This window comes from Hemitrygon akajei, chromosome 24 (genome assembly GCF_048418815.1).
Source record: "Hemitrygon akajei chromosome 24, sHemAka1.3, whole genome shotgun sequence".
Classification (NCBI taxonomy): domain Eukaryota; kingdom Metazoa; phylum Chordata; class Chondrichthyes; order Myliobatiformes; family Dasyatidae; genus Hemitrygon; species Hemitrygon akajei.
In genome coordinates this window covers 31,768,902-31,793,583 of record NC_133147.1, presented here as the reverse complement: position 1 = coordinate 31,793,583, position 24,682 = coordinate 31,768,902, and positions in this window count along the sequence as shown.

The window sequence follows — 24,682 nt, the reverse complement described above, 5'->3', positions numbered from 1 at the left end:
TTAATTCCTGCACACAGCTTTCTATATCGACCTGAAAATACTGGAGTCACCACTGGTACGAATTAGGGATCGTTATCTACTGACATATTCGGCGACAAGTGACTAAAGAATAAAAGGATAAATTATGTTTATGGAAATATATAAAGAAAAATATACATTTCAACTACAGGAAACAAATATCCCTGCTAAAAAGTCCGGACATTATAGCGAAATTGTATTATGATTTTAGACATAGATCTTGCCTTTGGAGCGGCGAAGTTTGGAGAACGAAACTACATCTATTAGATAAATCATCGTTACACCGGAAAACTGCAGCGATGTCCATTATGAGGGCAAGTCATAGTTACATTTTTGTTACCACTCACTTCCATTAAGACTGCATGACAAGACAATTTGCGTGTCAAACTAGGGTTTTATTTGTCAACTGCTGTATATTTCAGGGGACCGCATGCTTCCTCTGTTTTTGAAACGAGTCTAACAGAGATCCGATACTTACATCCGGGCTCTCACTGTCTGACAGAAGGTTGTTATGTCCAAGGTAAATTTGTCCTTCAGTCACAGAGCATGTACACGCGTATTCAGCAGATCGACGATCCAGTAAATTAGAATTGAATGCTACCAATGTAAGAATCATAATAGCATCACGTGGTTTGTTGGCGAAGACTCCGGTATTAGTCCAATGAATTTGAAAATAATTCTGCCAATGTAAAGGTCACATCAGAAACACTTTGATCATTGGCACACTTGAGGAAATTAAGTTTGCTGTACTGAAACGGGCTTCTAACCTACACGCACCTCCTTACGCAGATGTATAGTATATTTAACTGACCTACTGATGTGTGAGAAACTTTATGTGTCCTCAAAACAAAATACGTATACAAATCAACTTACGTTTTTTCTACAAAGTCGGCCGTTCAATGTGACCAGATGTTTCACTCCTTTCTTCATCTCTTCCCTGAATTTTCTCTGGGACAGTGTGTAGATACACGTGTTGGTGCAGGTGCAGAGAAATTGCAACATGAACCCAAACTCTTGCAGGATGAACGAGGGCGAATTAACGTATCTATCTGTGTAAAAATAATTTTGAGCCTGCCAGACCATAATAGAAACTATAAAGGGGATCCACAATAAAATGAAATTGGCTGACAGAGCAAACAGCAAAATCATTGACTTTCTCCGGTTCTCCACCTCTGAATCCTTCTTATTGTCATCGCCGCTCCGGAGTCCTCGACGGACTCTGATTGCCGCTATAATATGTCTGACTGTTAACGCATTGAACAATATAATTAAGCCGATTGGCAATAAAGGAGTAATTATAGCATGAAAGAGCTGGTAAGCTTTCCACACGGGTGAAGTATAGTAATCTGCCCTTGCAATACAGCGCCATGGAACATTGTTGATCATCGCGACGGGATCCACTGAAAAGTAAAATGGAACACACCTTAAGCAACTCCCTATGCCCACAATCACTACCACTATAGTCGCCGTCCTCTCGGTGCAATAAGTCTTCCGCAGTTTTTGGCTGCAAATTGCAATACATCGATCAAATGTGAAAGCCACCGTCAGCCAGACAGAACAGTCCGTGGCTGCGAGCCTGAAAACAACTGACGTAGCGCAGATCGGAGTGATGAGCAAAACTCTTGCAAACTCATAAATATTATTGATCCTCTCGAATATAACGCCAATGATGACACCCACTAGATCAGCTGTTGCCATCGCCACCAGGTAACGGGTGATGCATTTGGAGAGTCCGCAATTCCCACGACACAGGATGACAATGGCCATGAAATTAACTGCAAGGACGAATATAAGAGTTAGTTTCACGCGCACGAGATCCGATCCATTTTATTTGATTTGCAGGCAGATAACTATTTACAAACTGAAGGGAAACCATCCTCCTGATTCCATCCCGGCTTAAATTGGCTTCAATCCATAAAGTGCTTATACCCTTCCCCGGGGCTTGCAGTTATGCTTGAGGCCAGTGAGTAGGCAGATTTACAGCAGTTTGCAACGGGATTCCACATTCCATGGTGTATTTAACAGAGGACTGCCGAACAACGAAGCCATCTCAAATAGGTCCAGCATTGTAGCTGATAAAGATGAACAGAACATTGATACATATCAAATGACAATAAGACATAGGAGCCGAATTAGGCCATTTAGCTGATCAAGTCTGCTCCACCATTCTATAAACCCAGTTAAGTGTGAGCTGGTTCATTTTTGGTAGGTCAGATATGATGGCAGAATATAGTAGTAATGTTAAGACGCTAGGCAGTGTGGAAGATCAGAGGGATCTTGAGGTCCGAGTCCATAGGACACTCAAGGTTGCTATGCAGGTAGACTCTGGTTAAAAAGGATTATAATGGATGCAGATAGATAGTTTCCTCTGATTTAACACTTATGAGTCCCGGTACCCGCGGAGTTAAAATTATAACAGGAAAAGAACAAGTCCTAAGGGGAGAACTGACAGTCAATTTTTGTGTTTGGCTATCGTTGCAAATGAAAAGATATCTCGACAATTATGTTGAAAATCATTTCGCATCTGTTGCACAATGGTGTATCAGAACTACAGTCCCGATGCAGGTTGAAGGAAGTGGGCAGTTTAAATGCTTTCAGCATGAAATAAAAGGGCTAAATGGCCTGTTTCTCTGCTGTAGCTTTCTATGAGAGTAATTATGTTTCGTGAATAAACCAGAAAGCTCCTTGAACATACTGTGGTGACGGTAAAGGTTTCTTTTCGTTGCTTCGGTTTTGGGCATTGATACCGACTAAGATTCAGAACGACATATACCATTCATGCTTTGGAAAGTCGGGCGAGAGAAATTGCTGGAACTAGATTAATATTAGTGTGATCTCAGTTGTTTCAGCTGAGAAACAAACCGGCAGTAAAACGGCCGGAAGAAGAAGGCAACTTACGTTTGAAACTTGATCAATCGAAATGCCTCTTCAGACAGTGCACTATGTGTAGTGGATTTTTACGGCGAATATAATGCAGAGCAGTAGACAGAGCAAAAAGAAAATGCACACATTCCCCAGTTAGTTACTTACGAGGGATACCAATAGCAGTCAGTACAGGATAATAAACACTCTCTATGTAGAAAATTGCTGGATATCCCATTCTCCGTGTGTGGCAATGATCAGGTTACAATTCCCCTACTACCGAAGAATATTGGTGATAGCTTTGATAGCGCTTATAACGGAGAGGATTCTGCAATCTGCACACTAATCTTACCAGTTTATTAGCCACATCAGTGACAGCCCAGTAAACAAACAATTAACGTGCTATTTCTATACATTGTGTCACAACGAAATGCACATTGATAATCTGGGAAATAACAACAAATTACATTTTTTTACGATTTCAAAAATGGATGTCGCACATTTTTTTCTCTATAACACAAAATTTAAAAAGCTTATTTTTAATATAATTATCTCTGTCAAATAAATATCATTTGTAACAGTCGGTGCAGGTCTTTATGTTCCCGAATGCAACGCTACACGTTAAGAGGAGACAGGCGGACGAAGGAAATTATAGATCTGCTAGTCTGACCTTAGTGGTTGTGAAGACGTTGAAGTCGATTGTTAAGGATGTGGTTTCGGCGTACTTGAAGGCACATGTTGAAACGGGCCGTAATCAGCATGGGTTCCTCAAACGAAAATCGTGCCTGACAAATCGGGTAGAATTCTTTGAAGACATAACAGGCCGAATAGACAAAGGAGAACTGCTGGTTTTTGTTGCGTATCTGGATTTTCTAAAGGCACTTTACAAGGTGCCACACGTGAGACTGTTTAATTAGTTAAGAGCCGATGCAGAAAATTGGAATAAAGGGAGCGTTTTCTGCTTGGCTGCCGGTGACCAGTGGTAGTCCACATGGTCTGTGCTGGGTCCGCTTCTTTTTATGTTATATGCCAATGACTTGGGTGATGCAGTTAATGGTTTTGTGTCAAAGTATGTGGACGAAACAAAGGTAGGCGGAGGGCAGGAAGTTCCGAGGATGTGGAGAAGCTGCAGAATAACTTAGATAGATTAGAGGGATACCAGTGGGCAAAGAAGTAGCAGATGGAATACGGTGTCGGAAAGTTTATGATCATGCAGTCTAGCAGATGAAATGAAAGGGGAAGCTATGTGCTAAACTGGGAGAAAAATTAAAACGGAGTCCTTATATAGGATTATCAAACTGTTAATTCGCAGTCTGAGGCGGTGGTGAGGGAAGCAAACGCCATATAGCATTGATTTCAGAAGGACAAGAATATGAGGGAAGGATGTAATGTTGAGGCTTTTTCAGCACTGTTTAGACCTCACCTGAAGTATTGTGAGCAGGGTTGGGCTCCTTCTCTCAGAAGCGGATACGGCCCAATTCCTACGCACACTTAGACACTTATACACGAAACGTTGATGCAATCGACATCAATCATTAAGGAAGCTCCACCACGCAGGATATGCTCTCTTTTCTGCTCCCACCAGGAAGAAGGTACAGGAGCCTCATGGCTCATACAACCAGCTTCAGGAACAGTTATTACACCTCAGCCTTCAGGCTATGGTCCTGTAGAGTTGCAGCGCCCTTGAATGTGGGTCGGTAGATTACGGAATCTGTACCTGTTAGAGTAGGACATCTGGATGCTGCACGTTCTGCCGATGGTGGAAGCTGAAGGGAGCGAGAAGCAAGTATCTCGCTGTTCTGTGAGGAAAACAGAAATGCTTCCGATATACTGCACTAAAGTCAAGTCATTTCAAGTCAAGTCACTTTTATAGTCATATCGACCATAACTGCTGGTACAGTACATAGTAAAAATGAGACAATGTTTCTGAGGACCATGGTGTTACATGACACAGTACAAAAACTAGACTGAACTACGTGGAAAACGACAGAGAGAAAAAAACACACACACACACACAACAACTACTCCAGACTATAGACCTACTCAGGACTGCATAAAGTGCACAAAACAGTGCAGGCATTACAACAAATAATAGGCAATACAATAAGGCAATAAGGTGTCAGTTCAGGCTTTGGGTATTGAGGAGTCTGACAGCTTGGGGGAAGAAACTGTTACATAGCCTGGTCGTGAGAGCCCGAATGCTTCGGAGCCTTTTCCCAGACGGAAGGAGGGAGAAGAGCTTGTATGAGGGGTGCGTGGGGTCCTTCATAATGCTGTTTGCTTTGCAGATGCAGCGTGTAGTGTAAATGTCCGTAATGGCGGGAGGAGATACCCCGATATCTTCTCAGCTGACCTCACTATCCGCTGCAGGGTCATACGATCCGAGATGGTGCAATTTCCGAACCAGGCAGTGATGCAGCTGCTCAGGATGCTCTCAATACTACCCCTGTAGAATGTGATGAGGATGGGGGGGGGGGTGGAAGATGACCTTCGGCGCGTAACAACTTCACATAGCTCACCATCCGAAGGCTCAGAGAGACTGCGGGCAGCAGATATGAATTAACAAGACATTTAAGTTGGCCAGTCAAGTGGAGGAAAATGTAGTGGAAATATCGGAAATGATGGCAAGAGAGTAAGGGTTTATTCCATTCAACAATGATTTCAAACAAATTGGATAATTTACCAACCCTTTCGCTGGTGTTGCACAGCTCCACGGCATTAAATATATTTCTACTGTGAGGTCCAGCCTCCAGAAATGATCGCCACATATGAGCAATTGAAAGAATGTAGAGATATAGTTTCTATTGCAGCAGGCTAAGGAGTTAAGGCCAAGCTTATGGAGCAGAAGTTATTTTATTTTGCAAACACGAGGAAATCTGCAGATGCTGGAAATTCAAACAACAACACACACAAAATGCTGGTGGAATACAGCAGGCCAGGCAGCATCTATAGGGAGAAGCGCTGTCGAAGTTTCGGGACGAGACCCTTCGTCAGGACTAACCGAAAGGAAAGATAGTAAGAGATTTGAAAGTAGTGGGGGGAGGGGGAAATGCAAAAAATGATAGGAGAAGACCGGGGGGTGGGAGGAAGCTAAGAGCTGGAAAGGTGATTGGCGAAAGTGATACAGAGCTGGAGAAGGGAAAGGATCATGGGACTGGAGGCCTCAGGAGAAAGAAAGGAAGGGGGAGCACCAGAGGGAGATGGAGAACAGGCAAACAACTAAATATGTCAGGGATTGGGTAAGAAGGGGAGGAGGGGCATTAACGGATGTTAGAGAAGTCAATGTTCATGCCATCAGGTTGGAGGCTACCCAGCCGGTATATAAGGTGTTGTTCCTCCAACCTGAGTTTGAATTCATTTTGACAGTAGAGGAGGCCATGGATAGACATATCAGAATGTGAATGGGACGTGGAATTAGAATGTGTGGCCACTGGGAGATCCTGCTTTTTCTGGCGGACCGAGCGTAGGTGTCCAGCGAAACGGTCTCCCAGTCTGTTTCGGGTCTCACCAATATATAAAAGGCCACACCGGGAGCACCGGATGCAGTATACAACACCAGCCGACTCACAGGTGAAGTGGTGGTGAGGGAGGAAGTGTAAGGGCAGGTGTAGCACTTGTTCCGTTTACAAGGATAAGTGCCAGGAGGGAGATCGGTGGGAAGGGATGGGGGGAACGAGTGGACAAGGGAGTCGCGTAGGGGTGCGGTTCGTTGCGCTGGAAGGGCCTCATCTCCAAATAATCCGTGCCTCTGCATTGTAAGATTTCTGCAAAGGTGCCGATGATACAGTACATAGTAATATAACTTCCAGCCGCTGTGCAGAAACACAAATAATTGTTATGTTTCCCTACAAATACATGATGTACTGTTACGCATTTTTCTCACGATGTACAGGATGTGGAAATACAAGATTCATCAACCAAACGATGGCAAAACGCCCCTAGCCATAATATTGAAGGGAAACACATCTGAAATAAACAAGCGCCGTTAGTCTCCCAGCAAGCCCAATCTAAACGAGTAAAACTGAAGAAAATGGAAGAAGGCAGTCTGTTGTTACAATTTTATTTCAATTAACACCAACATTTCCTACTTCATAATGGACTCACAGAAGGCATAGCATTAACGTGTTGCTTGAAGCAAAGAACATTATGTATGACTAAAAAAAGAAAATAATCAAAGCTCTTTTCACTGCCAAACTATATTGAACCAATGCATAAGCACTCTCGACATTCTCGTAGAGCAAGTACGTGAATCATATTCATGCACGAAGAAACCCTGATTCATTGGTAACACCATTCACCTTTTGAAAACAAAAACGCCCATCAATTTGACACGACGATAGCGTAGCAGTTAGCGTGACACTATGAGAACTGGGAGAGCCGGCTTCCGGTGTTTTTCCGCAGGAACGTTTGGCTGCATAGATTTCCACCAGGTGCTTCGCTTTCCTCCCACAGTCCAAAGACTGCACTGTTCGTCGGTTAATTGGTAATTGTGAAATATTTCTGATGAGGCTCGAGAGAAATGTGTGGAATTGATTGCTGGTTCGTTGAGCAGGAAGGGGCAGATCGGCGCTGTATCGGGAAGTAATCTGTATCTCTGATCTGTGGGACCTACCGGGGCTGTGCGGAAATGCAAGTAACTGCTATATTATCCCATTATCATATGATGCACATTCATGCAATTTCATCACGAAATCTGCGAACATAAAAGCTTCGTCATTCTGGGAGTTGAAGAACTTTTTGGTCATAATATTGAAGGGAAACTCCTCTGAAATAAACAAATGCAATTCGTCTCCCAGCAAATCGAGTCAGATAAACCTGCAGAAAGTGGAATCTGAAAGAGAACGCAAAAGAACATAGAAGGTGAACCAACCACTGTGAAGGAGGAGTTAGAGTAAAGTAATCGTACTGGTCTAAAACCTATCGTCAGGTCCCAGACATTAGTGGAAGGATAAACCAGAAGACTGAGTACAGGATTAATGGTCAGTTACTTCAGAGTGTGGGTGAACAAACGGACCTTGGTGTTCAAATCCATCAAGGTCGCTGCACAGGTTGATAGGGTAGTTAAGAAGGCCTATGGGATGCTAGGCTTCATTAACAGGGGGATTGAGTTCAAGAGTAGAGAGGTCATGTTGCAACTCTACAAATCTCTGGTGAGACGGCACTTAGAGTATTGCGTTCAATTCTGGTCACCTCATTATAGGAAGGATGTGGAAGCTATGGAGAGGGTGCAGAAGAGATTTACCAGGATGTTGCCTGGTTTGGAGAACAAGTCATATGAAGCAAGTTTAGCAGAGCTGGGACTTTTCTCTCTGGAGCGTAGAAGAATGAGAGGGGACTTGATAGAGGTCTACCAGATTATGAGAGACATTGAAAGAGTGAATAGTCAGTACCTGTTTCCCAGGGCACCAATAACACACACCAGAGGGCATATGCACAAAATTAAGGGAGGGAAGTTTAGGGGAGACATCAGGGGTAATTTTTTTACACAGAGAGTTGTGTGTGCCTGGATGACTTGCCAGGGATGGTGGTGGAGGCTAAAACATTAGGGGTATTTAAGAGCCTCTTGGACAGGAACATGGATGAAAGAAAAATAGAGGGTTATGGGGTAGTGTGGCTTTAGTACTTTTTTAAGGATTATATGGGTCGGCACAATATGGAGAGCAGAAGGGCCTGTACTGTGCTGTAGTGTTTTATGGTTCTATTCGTTCTTTGACACTGATTTCCATAGTCACGCATTCTAATGAAGACAATAGCCCGGACAATTCTGGAATCACTTCTTTTATGAATTACAGTGATCCTAATCTGCTGACAGCTTCAGTGACAACAGACTAATTAAAATACACATTATCTTGATGGAAATATAAAGAAATATGTCCATTACTGGGTTTCGGCCCTCTCTTCCCCCCACTCCTGATGAAAGGTCTCGGCCCGAAACGTTGGCTACTCTTCTCACGGATGCTGCCTGACCTGCTGAGTTTTTCCACCGTTGTGTACCTATTCTAAAGAAATATGTATGTGTGTGTTTAAAATCTGGGAAACAAACGTACATGTTACAAAGGAAGGGATATTACACCAATGTTTTGGGCAGACAGCTTGCCTTTGGCGCGACTAAAATTGCATAATGAAACCATATCGTTTAGATAAATCATAAAGGACTCCTCCCATCCTGCGCACGGACTGTTTGATCTGCTTCCGTCTGGTAGGCGCTTCAGATCCCTCCAGACTAAGACTAATAGGCACTGGAGAAGTTTTTTCCCTACTGCGGTCACTTTGCTGAACAGTTAACTGCCGGTTAACTGTCAGCTAACTATTACTTGGATTGCACTACCTGTATGTATAATCTATATTTTCATTTATATTTATCATTATTATTGTTATGAGCAGAGAGACAACATCTGCCGGAAGTAAATTCCTTGTATGTGCATAGGTACTTGGCGATTAAAGTCTGCTTCTGATTCTGGTTCTGATTCTGATTCTGATTCTGATAAATCATAGCATCTTTCGAAAAATTTAGCGATGTCTTATATTGGGGTTCAAATCTTAGATCCGTTTTTGATACCAACTTGCCTGTCAGACCAGAGATCCATATGCCATCTGTTGCATACTTCCCTTTTTCAGGGAATGGCGTGTTTCCTCAATTCTTGAAACGAGAACAGCAGAGATCCAACACATAGAACCGGACACACTTTATCGGAAACAGGATTATTATATCCAAGGTAAATTGTTCCGCCAGTCATGGAGGATGTGCAAGTGTGTTCAGGGGATCAAGGTTCAGTCAATTAGAATATAATTCTACCAATGTATGAATCACGCAAGCGTCATATGGTTCTTTGGCCAAGAATGCTGTGTGAATCCAATCATTTTAAATATAACTCTGCCGATGTAAAAATTAAAGTTTATTCTTTGGGACTCGAGGAAATTAAGTTCGCTGATCATGTTGAAACAACAAGCTTCCAATCTTCAGGTACCTGGCTGCGCCAACAAATGGTCTATTTTTCAAACCACAATTCAGAAAATTTCTGTGACCTCATCACAAAACCTACATTTCCACTTCCGTTTATCTGCAGAGTCGGCCATTCAATGTGACCAGATGTTTCACTCCTTTCTTCATCTCTTCCTTAAATTTCCTCTGGGACAGTGTGTATATACACGTGTTGGTGCAGGTGCAGAGAAATTGCAACATGAACCCAAACTCTTGCAGGATAAACGATGGCGAATTGAGATATCTGTCTGTATAAAAGTAATTTTGAGCCTGCCAGATCATAGTGGAGACTATAAAAGGGATCCACAATAAAATGAAATTAGCTGATAGAGCGAACAGCAAAATCATTGACTTTCTCCGGTTCTCCACCTCTGAATCCTTCTCATTGTCATTGCTGTTCCGGAGTCCTCGGCGGACTCTGTTTGCCGCTATTATGTGACTGACAGTTAAAGCATTGAACAACACAATTAACCCGATTGGCAATAAAGGTGTGATGATACTATTAAACATCTGGTAAGCTTTCCACACTGGTGAAGTAAAGTAATCTGTTCTGCTTATACAACGCCATGGAAATTTGTTAATAATAGCATAAGGATCTACTGAAAAGTAAAATGGAACACACCTTAAACAACTCCCTATGCCCACAATCGCTATCACTATAATTGCCGTCGTCTCGGTGCAAAATCGTTTCCGCAACTTTTGACTGCAAATTGCAACACATCGATCAAATGTGAACGCCACCGTTAGCCAGACAGAACAGTCCATCAGTGCGAGCCGAAACACAAGTGTCACAGCGCAAACCGGAGTGATAAGCAAAAAGCTCGCAAAAACATAAATATTATTGATCCGCTCGAGTACAACGCCAATGATAACACCCATTAGATCAGCTGATGCCATCGCCACCAGGTAGCGGGTGATGCATTTGGAGAGTCCGCATTTCCCACGACACAAGATCACAATAGCCATCAAATTGACTGCATGGAAGAAAAAAAAGAGTTAGTTACAAGCCTCCAAAACTCCCATCCACTGACTTGATTTTCATTGATAAACTAGCATAGATTTGTTAAGTATTCACACAATTCGCATGTTCCCCGCATATTTGAGACAAAGAGAAGATCCGAGTAGCAGATGAATTGCAAATATCTAACATTTTGGAGAGGACTGCTGATCGATGGATCCGTCGCGATAGGTCGATAATTGTGGCAGATAACGCTGAACGTAGCACTGACATCGGGAATATAATGGGCCCAGACAGTCTGTTTCTCCTTACCTAACGCATGTACGTAAAGGAAACAGCAGAGTTAAGATTAGAAGCAGAACAAGTCCTAAAGTGAATACGGGACATGTGTATTTTGTTTTTCTTTATTGATTCATTATCATTGAAAGGCCCAGTGGTCCCAGTGCATGTCGTCGGGAGTAGGCACTTTAAATGGATTCGGCATGTCCGAATGGCTTGTTCCTGTGCTGTGCTCTTCTATGACTCTACGGCACTGACCGTGTGTCGTGGATAAACCGGGATTCTCCGTGCAAGTGTTGTCGTGACGGCAGAGATCTATCTTCGTCCCTGTCACGCTTCAGTTTTCGGGATTGATACCGAATCAGACTTTGAACGATACCTGCCATTCATGCTTTGTAAGGTCGGGCAAGATCAAATGCAGAAAAAAATGAATATTAGATCGAAGTCAGTTGTTATATTTGAGAAAGAAAGCAGCAATGAGGAACGATATGTAAAGCGCGCTTTACGGCGAATATACTGCAGTGCAGAGGAAAGAGCAAGAATAAGTCTCCCGCATGCTCCAGTTACTTACTAGGGATACCAATCGCAGTCAGCACAGGATAATAAATACTCTGTATATAGTAAATAGCTGGATATTCCATTTTCCGAGTGATATGACAATCAGGTTATACTGTTCCTACTGCCGAAAACTACGGGTGATTTCTTAGCACGCGCTTATAAAGGAGAGGATAATGCAATCTCCAAGCTGACATTACCAGCTTATTAGTCACATCAGAGACAGTCCAGTGAACAAACAATTAAAGTAGGCTATTTCTACACACAGTGTTGCAGCGAAATGGAAGTCGCTTATCAAGGAAATCACAACAACATACATTTTCTTTTATTTTTGTTTACGCTTTCAAAGGAGAGTGTCATACGTTCCTTCTCCATAACACAAGTTAATCGGAACACTATTTTAAACGTTATCTCCCTTTCAAATGAGTATCATTTGTAACCCGAGGCCTGGTGCTTTACGATTCCTGAATTATTACAGTAAATTTAATTTGTCTTTTACATGATTAAACTAATTTGGCAGGGCAATGACAACCGGAGTGATAGCGCTGATGGTTGGTTTAGAAACAGAGGCAGTGTGTCGTGAGCCAAAAAGAGGCTGACGAAAGGGTAAAGTTGTAGTCAACAGGATAAGTTGCAATACAAAAGACGGACAAAATCGAAAAGGGTGAACTCCGGACTGAAGGGGTTTTATTTAAGTGCATGCTGTATTTGGAATACGATCGATGAATTGTCGCGTAGTTACAGATTGGCAGGCGGGACGTTGTGGGCATCATTAAAGCATAACTGAAAGAAGATTATTGCTGCAGTTCCTATCCCTCTCCAATGCTACGATAAAGAAGATAGAATTGTGATCACTATCAACAAAATGCTCTCCCATTTGCCCAGGTTAATTTCCCAATACCAGATCAAGTACACCCTCTCCTCTTGTAGGCTGATCTACATATTGTGTCAGGAAACCTTCCTGAACACACTAAACAAACTTCACCCCATCGAAATCCGTTGCTCTAGGGCCATGCCAACCAATATCTGGGAAATAAAAATCTCCAACCACGACCACCTCATTATTATTACACCACTCCAGAATCTGTCTGCCTATCTGTTCCATGACGTGTGGAATGAGCTTCCTGTAGAAGTAGTAGAGGCCAGTTCAGTTGTGTCATTTAAAGTAAAATTGGATAGGCATATGGACAGGAAAGGAGTGGAGGGTTATGGGCTGAGTGCGAGTAGGTGGGACTAGATGAGATTAAGAGTTCGGCACGGACTAGGAGGGCCGAGATGGCCTGTTCCCGTGTTGTGATTGTTATATGGTTATATATGGTTATATGTCCCTGTTACTATTGGATGGTCTATAAAAAGCACACAATAGAGTTATTGAGCCCTTCCTGTTTCTAACTTCCACCCACAGCGACTCAGTAGACAATCCCTCCATGACTTCATCCTTTTCTGCCGCCATGACTCTATCTCTGATCAGCAGTGCCACGTTCCACCTCTTTTGCCTCCCCCCAGCCGCCCGCTCTTTTCTGAACATCTAAAGCATGGCACTCTAAGTAACCATTCCTGCCATCCAAGTCTCTGTAATGGGCACACTCATGACTGTGAAGGTAAGCATAGCACCAATACAATACTCAGGTTTGCTGACAACACCGACATCGCAGGCTGAATCAAAGGTGGTTACGAATCAGCACGTCCAAGGGAGATTGAAAATATGACTGAGTGGTGCCATAACAACATTTTGTTACTCATTGACATGAAGACCAAGGAGCTGACTATTGACATCACTTGGAAGAAACCAGTGGTTCATAAAGTTCAGAAGTGGAGAGCATCATCAAATTTATATCCCTTGCTGTTATTGTTTATGAGGAACTGTCCTGGGCCGTGCATGTAAATAGAGTTACGAAGAAAACACATAGTACCTCTAATTCCTTTGGAGCTTGCGGACATTTGGAATGCCACCTAAACCTTTGACAAATGACGATAGATTAGTAATAGAGAGTATGTTTACTGGACACATCACAGCCTGGTATGGAAACACCGATGCCCTTGAACGAAGAATCTTCAAAATATACTGCACTGATACGGCCCAGTTCAGCACACCATTGAGTACGTCTGTAGGAATTGTTACCACAGGAAAGCAGCATCCATCATCAGGGACACTTCACTATCCAAGACATGTTCTCCTTTCACTGCTGCCATCAGGATGAAGGTACAGGAAACTTAGGACTCACACCACCAGGCTCAGACAGTTATTACCCCTAAACCGTCAGGCTTGGCTTATGGAGTCGTAGCGTTTTTGAAAGTGAGTGCGTAGGAATGATTATGGAATGATTGCAGGGTTATTGGTGCTGGTATGGACCGTGATGTCACAGAGCAATAAATGTTTCTGAACTTGCTCCAGTGGAACAGGAGGGAGCCAAATAATCAAAGCGTAGAGGCCAGACTAAGAGTGGTCTGGCGGTCCTGCAGGCTCGGGGTATCAGCTCACGGCTGACAACTCTGGCTGGTTAGAAAATACAAAACAACGACCCAGCAGGTCTTTGGGTGACAGTCAGAGGGGGGAAGGCGAAGGTGAGTAGACGGGTAGTGAAGAACACCCCTGTAGCCATTCCCCTGAAAAGTAAGTTTATCGTCCTGGATACTGTTGGCGAGGACGACCGACCAGGTGTGAGCCACGGTGGCAGGGCCTCTGGCACTGATTCTGACCCTGTGGTGCAGAAGGATGGGACGGAGAAGAGGAGAGCTGTCGTCATTGAAGACTCAATAATCAGGGGAGCAGACAGGAGGTTTTGTGAACGTGAGAAGGAAACCCACATGATTTGTTGCCTCCCGGGTGCCAGGGTCTGGGATGTCTCTGACGGGTGCATGACATCCTGGTACGAAGGAGAAAGCAACCAGAAGTCGTGATACATATTGGTACCAACGACATAGGCAGGAAGAGGGACGAGGTCCTGAAGTGTGAGTTTCGGGAACTAGGCAGAAGGCTGAAGAACAGGACCTCAAGGGTGGCATTCTCAGGATTGCTGCCAGTGCTACGTGATAGTGATGGTAAGAATTGGAGGAGATGGCAGTTGAATGCGTGGCAGAGGAGTTGGTGCAGGGGGCAGGGTTTTGGATTTTTGGATTATTGGGATCTCTTCTGGGGAAGGTGAGACCTGTACAGATTGGATAAGTTGCACCTGAACTCGAGGGAGCAATATCCTTGAAGGTGGGTTTGCTAGCGTGGTTTGAGAGGGTTTAAACTAATTTGCAAGAGGGATGGGACCCGGAGCGATAGAGCAGTGAAAGAAGTGCATGGAGTAAAGCCAGATCTAACATATAGAGAGGCTTTGAGGAAAGAGAAGCAGAATAAAGGGTGTAAAGGTAGTAAGGCAGAAGGGCTAAAGTGTGTGTACTTCAATGCAAGAAGCATCAGGAACAAAGGTGATGAACTGAGAGCTTGGATACATACATGGAATTATGATCTAGTGGCCATTACGGAGACTTGGCTGGCACCAGGGCCGAAATGGATTCTCAATATTCCTGGATTTCAGTGCTTTAAAAAGGATAGAGAGGGGGGAAGGGGAGGAGGGGTGGCATTACTGGTCAAGGATACTATTACAGCTACAGAAAGGGTGGGTAACGTAGCAGGATCCTCTTTTGAGTCAGTATGGGTGGAAGTCAGGAACAGGAAGGGAGCAGTTACTCTTTTGGGTATATTCTATAGGCCCCCTGGTAGCAGCAGAGATACCGAGGAGCAAATTCGGAGGCAGATTTTGAAAAGGTGCTAAAATAACAGGGTTGTTATCATGGGTGACATTAACTTCCCTATTATTGATTGGCACTTGATTAGCTCCAAGGGTTTAGATGGGGCAGAGTTTGTTAAGTGTGTCCAGGATGGATTCCTGCCACGGTATGTTGACAGGCCGACTAGGGGGAATGCCATACTGGATCTAGTATTAGGTAACGAACCGAGTCAGGTCACAGATCTGTCAGTGGGTGAGCATCTGGGGGACAGTGATCACCGCTCCCTGGCCTTTAGCATTATAATAGAAAAGGATAGAATCAGAGAGAACAGGAAAATTTGTAATTGGAGAAGGGCAAATTATGAGGGTATAAGGCTAGAACTTGCGGGTGTGAATTGGTATGATGTTTTTGCAGGGAAATGTACTATGGAAATGTGATCGATGTTTAAAGATCTCTTGCAGGATGTTGGGGATAAATTTGTCCCGGTGAGGAAGATAAAGAATGGGAGGGTAAAGGACCCATGGTTGACAAGTGAGGTGGAAAATCAAGTCAGGTGGAAGAAGGCAGCATACATGAGGTTTAGGATGAAAGGATCAGATGGGTCTATTGAGGAATATAGGGTAGCAAGAAAGGAGCTTAAGAAGGGGCTGAGAAGAGCAGGAAGGGGGCATGAGAAGGCCTTGGCGAGTAGGGTAAAGGAAAATCCCAAGGCATTCTTCAATTATGTGAAAAACAAAAGGATGACAGGAGTGAAGATAGGACCGATTAGAGATAAAAGTGGGAAGATGTGTCTAGAAGCTGTGGAAGTGAGCGAGGTCCTCAATGAATACTTCACTTCGCATTCACAAGTGAGAGGTAAGTTGATGACGGTGAGGCTGATGTTCCGGAGCATGTTGTTATTAAAAGAAAGGAGGTGCTGGAGTTGTTAAAATACATTCGGACAGATAAGTCCCCGGAGCCTGATGGAATATTCCCCAGGCTGCTCCACGAGGCGAGGGAAGAGATTGCTGAGCCTCTGGCTAAGATCTTTATGTTCTTGTTGTCCATGGGAATGGTACCGAAGGATTGGAGGGAGGCGAAAGTTGTCCCCTTGTTCAAAAAAGATGGTAGTGATAGTCCGGGTAATTATAGACCAGTGAGCCTTACGTCTATGGTGGGAAAGCTGTTGGATAAGATTCTTAGAGATAGGATCTATGGGCATTTAGAGAATCATGGTCCGATCCGAGATAGTCAGCATGGCCTTGTGAAGAGCAGAACGTGTCTAACAAGCCTGGTAGAGTTCTTTGAGGAGGTGATCAGGCGAGGTGAGGGTAGTGCAGTGGATGTGATCTACATGGATCTTAGTAAGGCATTTGACAAGGTTCCACACACTAGGCTTATTCGAAAAGTCAGAAGGCATGGGATCCAGGGAAGTTTGGCCAGGTGGATTCCGAATTGGCTTGCCTGAAGAAGGCAGAGTGTCGTGGTGGAGGGAGTACATTCAGACTGGAGGGTTGTGACTGGTGGTGTCCCACAAGGATCTGTTCTGGGACCTCTAATTCCGTGATTTTTATTAACGACCTGAATGTGGGGGTAGAAAAGTGGGTTCGCAAGTTTGCAAACGACACGAAGGTTGGCGGTGTTGTGGATAGTGTAGAGGATTGTCGAAGATTGCAGATGGACATTGATAACATACTGAAGTGGTCTGAAAAGTGGCAGATGGAGTTCAACCCGGGGAAGTGTGAGGTGGTGCACCTTGGAAGGACAAACTCCAAGGCAGAGTACAAAGTAAAACTGGCAGGATACTTGGAAGTGTGGAGGAGCAGAGGTTTCTGGGGGTACATGGCCACGGATCCCTGAAAGTTGCCTCACGATAGATAGGATAGTTAAGAAAGCTTATGGAGTGATAGTTTTCATAAGTCGAGGCACAGAGTTTAAGGGTCGCGGGGTAATGATGCAGCTCTATAAAACTCTTGTTAGGCCACACTTGGAGTACTGTGTCCAGTTCAGGTCGCCTCACTATAGGAATGATGTCGAAGCATTGGAAAGGGTACAGAGGAGATTTACCAGGATGCTGCCTCGTTTAGGGACTATGCATTATGATCAGAGATTAAGGGAACTAGGGCTTTACTCTCTGGAGAGAAGGAGGATGAGGGGAGACATGATAGAGGTGTACAAGATATTAAGAAGAATGGTCACAGTGGACAGCCAGTGCCTCCTCCCCAGGGCACCACTGCTCAGTAGAAGAGGGCATAGCTTTAAGGTAAGTGGAGGGAAGTTCAAGGGAGATATTAGAGGAAGGTTTTTCACTCAGAGACTGGTGGGTGCGTGGAATGCACTGCCTGAGTCAGTGGTGGAGGCAGATACACTAGTGAAGTTTAAGAGACTACTAGACAGGTATATGGAGGAATTTAAGTTGGGGAGTTATATGGGAGGCAGGGTTTGAGGGTCGGCGCAACATTGTGTGCAGAATGGCCTGTACTGTGCTGTACTATGTTCTATGTTCTAACAATGAAGAATCCTTATATATTTGAGTGAGACGATACGGACAGACGAAGATGGAGAACCCTCACTGCAGCCCTAAAGGCTAGTGCCGTAAGAGGCAGTAACTAAGTAAGTTTGGTGGAGAAATACAGTATTGGTGATGCTGAGGGCTATTAGATAAACCCTATCACACAGGTGAGCACAATGTGTGATAATTCTACACGCAGTAAATAAAAGTGATTTGATTTATTCTTTGAGCTCTGTATAACTGATTTCAAAGGCACTATAAAGCTTACATATGAAGTGTTAAATAGTTCACATTTAAGCAATTAGCATAAAATAGGCAAGCAATGCCTATTAAAAAAAAAGTCGCCGGTAGTGTCTGTCGGAATAGAACAACTATTCCACACTGTCGCAATTAAATCTTCCAGGTCCTCGAACAGCATTGTTTGAAGTAAGAGAACACATACGTTCGTGCTAACTGACAGAACAACATTTTAAATAACAGAGAGGCATCGTAAATTACTTCCGCCTGAACATAGACCCTTTCTTGTTGGTAAGATTTCATTATATGCCTGGTATTTCAATTTTATTTCAATTATTTTCACCAAATTGCCTACTTTATAATGGATTCACAAAAGGTACAGCACTCGTGTCTGGCTTGATGCAAAGTACATAACGTATGACTGAATAAAAATCTATACTCTCTTTTCACTGCCCAGCTGTACTTAACCAACACAGATCGACTGCAGACATTCTCGGAAGGGAAAACACTTGAAGCACATGCACACTGTAAAGAAGTTCTGATTCAATGTCAACACCCTGAAGCTCTGGAAAACACACGCAGTGTAAAGAAGTTCTGATTCAATGTCAACACCCTGAAGCTCTGGAAATAGTACACCACGGTAGTGTAGATGTTAGCGCGACACCATCGCAGCTCGGGGCGCCGGAGTCTTGCGTTCATTGTAAGACAGTTTCTACGCATGGTTTTCCACCTGCTGCTTCGCTTTCCTCCTATAATCCAACACCGACAGGTTAGGAGATTACTTGAGGATTGCAAATTCTCCTCCGATGAAGCTAGTGTTTTATCGGAGGAATGCTCCTCGGCGCGGTTCTGAAGGGCCTGATTCGCGCTGTATCTCTGATCTGTAGGATTTCTGCAGAGGTGTCGATGGCACCTAAAAATATCACTTTCTGAGGCTGTGCGGAAACACAGATAACTGTTAAATTATACTTCAGGCACATGATGTACATTTATGTATTTTTATCACGAGGTATGTGAATGTACAAGATTCAACAACCTGCAGCAGCAAAGAACGATTCTCGTCATAATACTAAAATGTAGTAAAAACAGTTAGATTGCCAACAAACACAATCCTATCAAGTAACTCTGTAGAAGATGGGATCTGAGGGAGAAGCGAAAACACAAATAAAGAGAACAGAAGGTGAGGTAACAACTGTGAACATATAGAGAGGAAATTACCTTTTCTGTTCGAAGACCCATCGTCAGATCTCAGGCATTAATTTCTTGACACAGCTTTCCGTGTTCACCCAATCTAATTTAAACAATTGTCCTGAAAATTCACAAGTTGTCTCCGTACGAATTAAAGTAATCCTGATCTATTGACAGATTGGGTGATAAATAACTAATTTAAAATATGAATTATTTTATGGAAATATAAAGAAATATCGGCGATTAAACTGGGGGGAACAAATTCCATGCTACACATGTCGCGAATATTCTACTGAAATTCGATCATGGTTTTGGAAAACCAGCAGCATTTCATTCGTTGGCTCACTCGAGCAAATTAAATTGCTGCCCTTGTTGGAGAAACGTGCGTTGAATTTTCACGCACCTGTGTACATCGATTCACAGAATATTATCAGACATTCGGATGATTGAGAAAATGCATGTACCTCATGACAAAACATACAATTCAACTTGTTTTTTATCTGCGAATTTCTGCTACCTCATCACAAAGCATACATTTCCACTTCCGTTTATCTACAAAGTCGCCCATTCAATGTGACCAGTTGTTTCACTCCTTTCTTCATCTCTTCCCTGAATTTCCTCAGGGACAGTGTGTAGATACACGTGTTGGTGCAGGTGCAGAGAAATTGCAGCATGAACCCAAACTCTTGCAGGATAAACGACGCCGAATTGAGATATCTGTCTGTATAAAAGTAATTACGACCTTGCCAGATCATTGTGGAAACTATAAAGGGGATCCACAATAAAATGAAATTTGCTGATAAAGCGAACAGCAAAATCATTGACTTTCTCCGGTTCTCCACCTCTGAATCCTTCTTATTATCATTGCTGCTCCGGAGTCCTCGGCGGACTCTGTTTGCCGCAATAATACGTCTGACTGTTAAAGCATTGAACGATAGAATTAAACCGATTGGCAGTGAAGGTGTAATAATAGTATTAAACAGTTGATAAGCTTTCCACACCGGTGAAGTAAAGTAATCTGCCTTGTCAATACAGCCCCACGGAACGTTGTCAATAACCGCGTAATGATCTATTGAAAAATAAAATGGAGCACACCTTAAACAACTCCCTATGACCACAATCACCAGCACTATCGTCGCGGTCCTCTCGGTGCAAAACCGTTTCTGCAACCTTTGGCTACAAATTACAATACATCGATCAAATGTGAACGCCACCGTCAGCCACACAGAACAGTCCATGACTGCGAGCCTAAAGACAAATGACATCGCACAAATTGGTCTGATGAGCAGAAATCTCGCAAATACATAAATATGATTGATCCGCTCCAGTACAACGCCAATGATAACACCCAGTAAATCAGCTGATGCCATCGCCACCAGGTAACGGGTAATGCATTTGGAGAGTCCGCATTTTCCACAACAAAGGATCACGATAGCCGTCAAATTAACTGCAAGGAATAACATAAGAGTTAGTTTCAAGTGCACAAACTTCGATAAATTTTCTGTATTTTTCACTGATTGAAGGGAAACGATCCTTCGGATTACAGGGAGAATCTGAGTAACAGTTGAGTCGGCAAATTTCCTGCAATTAGCAACAGGATTCCTCAGTCCGCGACATATTTAAGAGACGACTGCTAATCAACGCAGCCACCTCGAATCGGTCCAGCTTTGCAGCTGATAAAACTGAATGGCGCAATGATACTTTTGATATAATGGGCCCAGACAGACTTTTTCTTCTGTCATAACACATGTGAGTCCAGGAAAGCGCAATGTTAAAATTCAGACAAACAAAAAAAAAATCCAAAAGGGAAAACGGGACATTCATATTTTCTTTGGTTATCGTTACAACTGAAAAGATAATTGGACAATTGTATTGAAAATGAGTTCTCATTTGTTGCATGCTGGTGTAAAAGGCGTATGGTTCCGGTGCTCGTCGATGGGAGTAGGTAGTTGAAATGGTTTCTAACTGGATGGACTACTTGGGGCAAAGGTCCTGTGTCTGTACTGTACTTTTCTATGACTCTTTTTTATGAACTATGTTTCGTGGATAAACCGGAGTGTTAGTGAGCATATTGTGGTAACGGTGCTATAAAGATTCAATTTTTGGGCATTCATACCAACTAAGAAATTGAACGCTTTGGAAGGTCGGGCGAGGTAAATGGCAGGAACTACATGAATATTCGTGCTAACTCTGTTGTTAAAGCTGACAAAGAAACCAGCAATAACGAACGGCCGGAAAAAGAAAGGAACATGTGTTTCAAACCTGATCAGACCAAAACCCCTCATCAGACAATGAGACCCCTCAGCACTATGTATCATGGATCTTATAGGGAATATAATGGTATGCAGCAGATAGAGCAAGAAAAATTTGCATACATTCTCCAATTACTTACTGGGGATACCAATCGCAGTCAAAACGGGATAATAAACGCTCTCTATGTAGTAAATTGCTGGATATTCCATTTTTCGCGTGCCGATCAGGTTAAAAAGCTGCTGCTGGCAAAAACCGCAGGTGACTGATTTGAAAGTGCTTATAACGGAGAGGATACTGTAATTTTGAAACTAATTTTACCAGCTTATTAGTCACATAAGAGACGACCCAGTGAACAAACAATTCACGTGAGCTATTTCCGTACATTGCGTTACAGTGCAATGGAAATCGGCCATCAGGAAAACCACAACAAAATACATATTGTTTTATCTTTTCTTCAAACTTTCAAAGGATATGTTCGTACATTCCTTCTCTTGGACACAACATTTAAGATGCGCATATGGAAAATTGATCGGGACAATATTTTCAAATTTATTATCACTTTGAAGTATGTATCATTTGTAACAGTTGGCGTAGCCCTTCTTGACTCCTAAATTAATAAATAAAGTTTAATTAGTTTATTTTAAAATGAGGTAAATTAACTTAGAAATGGGTGAAAACAGGTGTGGCGCTGCTGAGCATGGGGTGGTTGGTTTTCAGAGGCAGTGTGTCGTGAGATTGCTCGCAAGGAGAGACTGATGAAAGAGCAAAATTGCAGTCAATAGGATAAGTTGGAATGTAAAACGAGGACAAAATCGAAAAGGGTGAATGTAGTACTGAAGATGATATGTTTGAATGCACACAGTATATGGAATGAGATAGATGAAAATGTAGCACAGTTACAGATTGGCAGGTATGACAGACAGACAGACAGACATACATTATTGATCCGGAGGGAAATTGGGTTTCGTTACAGCCACACCAACCAAGAATAGTGAAGAAATATAGCAATATAAAATTAATGGTAAAAAGTTAAATCACTTCATTAGAAAGAGGTGACATGGTGTCGGAAAGTGCTGAATCGTTCTGGGTACAGCAAAGGACTGTAAGGGTAAAAAGACCCTGATTGGGGATTTAAATATGCAGGTAGATTGGGAAAATCTGATTGATGTTGGATGCCAAGAGATGGAATTCCTAGCATACATGAAAATAGCTATTTGAGCCAAACAGATGTCTAGCTATTCTGAATTGGGTGTTGTACTATGAACAGGAATTGATTGGAGACCTTAAGGTAAAAGAACTCTTTGGCGAAAGTGATCATAATATAGAATTAAAACTGAAATTTTAGAAACAAATGTTAGAAGTATTCTAGTGCAGTAAATTGAATTGCAGAGGCATGAGAGAGGAGTTGGCCAGTAGCGATGGCACAGAATCAGAAAGTGTAGAGTCTTTACGGGTTGAGTTAAGAAATGGCAAGTGTCAAAGGACCCTAATGGCAGTTGTATACAGGCCTCCAACCAGAAGCCGGAACGTGGATTACAAATTACAGCAGGAGTTAGAAAAGGTGTGTCAGAAGGACAATGTCATGATAATCGTTGGGAATTTTAACATGAAAGTGGATTGGGGAAACCAGTCAGTACTGGACCTCAAAAGAGAGAATTTGTAGAATGTCTACGGGATGACTTTTTAGAACAGCTTGTTTTTGATCCCACTAGGGGATTGGCTGTGCTGGATTGGGTGCTGTGCAATGATACGGAGGTGATACGAAAGCTCAAGGTTAAGAAACACTTAGGGAAGATAGAACGAGTTCACTTTGAAATTTGAAAAGGAGAAACTAAATTTCAATATGTCGGTATTTCAGTGGAATGAATGGAATTACAATGGCATGAGAGGGGAACCGGATGAAATTGACTGGAAAGGGATATTTGCAGGAAGAACAGCAGAGCAGAAATGGCTGGAGTTTCTGTGATAAATGAAGGAAGTGCAAGGCAGATACATTCCAAAGACGAAGGACACTACCGTAGTTGGCAAGTGAAGTCAGAGGCAATGCAAAAGCAAACGCGATGGCAAACAATGTAGCCGAAGCTAGTGGCAAGAACAGGGATTGGGAAGAAATTAAAATCTTGCAGAAGGAACTACTAAAGTCATTAGGAAGGAAAAGATGAATTATGAAAGGAAGCTGGCAACTAATATCAAATAAGATACTAGAAGCTTTTTAAGTATATAAAGGGTAAGAGAGATCTAAGGGTAGATACAGGGCCAATAAAAAAATGACGCAGGAGACATTGTAATGAGAGACTCAAGGATCGCAGAGGAACTCAATGTGTATTTTGCATCGCTCTTCACAGTGGAAGACATCTGCAGTATACCGGACATTCAAGAGTGTCAGGGAAGTGAAGTATGTGGAGTGTATATTACCACTGACAAGGTGCTCAGTAAGCTCAATGGTCTGAGGGTGGATAAAACTCCTGGACCTGATGGAATGCACCCTCGGGTTCTGAAGGAAGTAGTTAGAGAGATTGCTGAGGCATTAACCATGATCTTTCAAGAATCGATAGATTCTGGTATTGTACTGGATGAGTGGAAAATTGAAAATGTTACTCCGCTATTTAAGAAGGGTGGGAGTTAGCAGAAATGAAGCCATAGACCTGTTAGACTGACATCAGTTGTCGGAATCGATAGTTCGGGATGAGAATGCGGAGTACGTGGAAGCACATGACAAGTGGGTAGTGTTGACGAAGTGGAGGGCAGGTTAGAGATCGTTTGAGTGTTTCAGCGCTCTGAACAGGTTCTGGGAGAGAGTGGCAGTGCGCGGCGGGAAGGTTGCCTTTTGATCGCTGTGAAATTGTTCTTCTACAGAGAGGGAATTGGGGTCCATGTGCCTGTTCCGTTTTTGATAGGAAAATTTCGGAGTTGATGCTCCTGCTGTCTTTCTTCTCTTTCTTGGTTTCGTGGCTATCCAGAGAAGAATATTTCAGTGTTGTTTACTTTGATAATCAATTAACATTTGAACCTTTGAAAGTTAGCTGCATTCGAGTGGAGCAGGAATTTGAATGGTGGCCTTAAAAAGCATTTTAAGAGAGAACGAGGTACCAACTATTTTATATCCATTAATGTGGAAAAATCCTCTATGCGGTCACAA